We start from the raw sequence: 1686 nt of genomic DNA on the forward strand, positions 1-1686 counted from the left end.
TAATATATCTCAGAACAAAGTTCATTCAAGAAATAATCTCCATATTTCACCTAAGGGGCTTTCTTCTATATAGGGTGATTTTTGGCAATTTGTTAAAAGTAAGCCCAATCTTCACCATATTGGACTTGGATCTGACTTCCTTAACAATACCCCTAAAGTGCAAGAAGTAAAATCAAGAATCAATACAATGGGATGGATTCATATTTAAAAGCTTCTTCTCAGCAAAGGAAACCATCAATAATATGAGGAGAGAGCCTGCAGATTTGGAGAAAATCTTTACCACATGCATAAAATATTAATCTCTAGGGTATATAAAGAACTCAAAAAACTTAACATAAAAAAACACAAATAACCCAATCAATAAATGAGCTAAGGAGCTGAACAGACACTTCTCAGAAGAAGATATACATTCAATAATATATGAAAAAAATGTTCAACAACTCTAGCAATTAGAGAAATGCAAATCAAAACCACTCGAAGATTTCATCTCACTCCAGTCAGAATGGCAATCATCAAGAATACAGGCAACAATAAATGTTGGTGACGATGTGGGGGAAAAAGTTTCACTTATACATTGCTGGTGGGACTGCAAATTGGGGCAACCACTGTGGACAGCAGTATGGAGATTCCTTGGAATGGAACCACCATTTGACCTAGCTATCCCACTTCTCAGTCTATACTCAAAGGACTTAAAAACAGCCTACTACAGGGACACAGCCACATCAATATTTATGGCAACACAATTCACAATAGTTAAACTGTGGAACCAACCTAGATGTCCTTCAGTAGATGAATGGATAAAAAAAAATGTGGACTTCCAGGAAAGAATGGGAAGGTAGAAAATTTTGTGTACTTGGCGAGTTTCACTGCTTTCCTAAATATTTCCTGCAGCCCAGTGAGGCAGAAACGTGAGGACATAGTGATGCTGCCACTGTTGGATCATACTTATTCGAGCTCCCCTAGGACCATGTTGGTAGACTTTAAAACTTATGTAGATCATGCATGTGGAGCTACTGAGGAATTTGTCAATATTTACTATGAGATAATAGACAAAAGAAGAAGGGCACTTACCAGACTATATTTGGACAAGGCCACTTTAATATGGGATGGAAATGTTGTTACAGGGATAGATGCCCTAAATAATTTTTTTGAGATGTTGCCTTCTAGTGAGTTCCAGGTCAATATGTTAGATTGCCACCAAGTCCATGAGCAAGCTACCTATTCCCAGACTACATTTATTGTTGGGACCAGTGGAACTGTGAAGTTTGATGAAAACAAACAACATTACTTCAACCAGAACTTTCTGCTGACTGCTGAATCCACTCCTTATAGCACCATGTAGAAGATTGCTAATGATTGCTTCTGTTTTCAAAATTGGGCTAGGAGTTAAAGGGGAAAAAGTCAATTCTTTCTTCTGCTAGTTCCTGAAGCAGAAGTCTATGTGAATTAGTTCATTTAATTAGAAAAAAAACATTGTATACCAGTTTGTGCTGAAACTAAGTTTCTTCAATATATTTTTTTTTATTCCTAGCGGCACTTTTCTAGCAGCTGCCAGTTTGGATTGTTGCCCTTCAGAGCTTTAATGCTAGTTTTTTACATACCTTATAGACATTCCAGTAATGACATTCTTAAAGTAATGTTAAACATATGATCTTGCTACTAACATACTTACTGTGAACCCAGTCT

At 36.7% G+C, this 1686-nt stretch overlaps 1 pseudogene; it reads left to right on the top strand.

Moving 5' to 3' along the window:
* Positions 1-793: 793 nt before the first annotated feature.
* LOC101954636 (NTF2-related export protein 2 pseudogene) lies at positions 794-1390 on the top strand (annotated as a pseudogene).
* Positions 1391-1686: the final 296 nt, after the last annotated feature.

This window comes from Ictidomys tridecemlineatus, chromosome X, assembly GCF_052094955.1.
Source record: "Ictidomys tridecemlineatus isolate mIctTri1 chromosome X, mIctTri1.hap1, whole genome shotgun sequence".
In the NCBI taxonomy this organism is placed as follows: Eukaryota; Metazoa; Chordata; class Mammalia; order Rodentia; family Sciuridae; genus Ictidomys; species Ictidomys tridecemlineatus.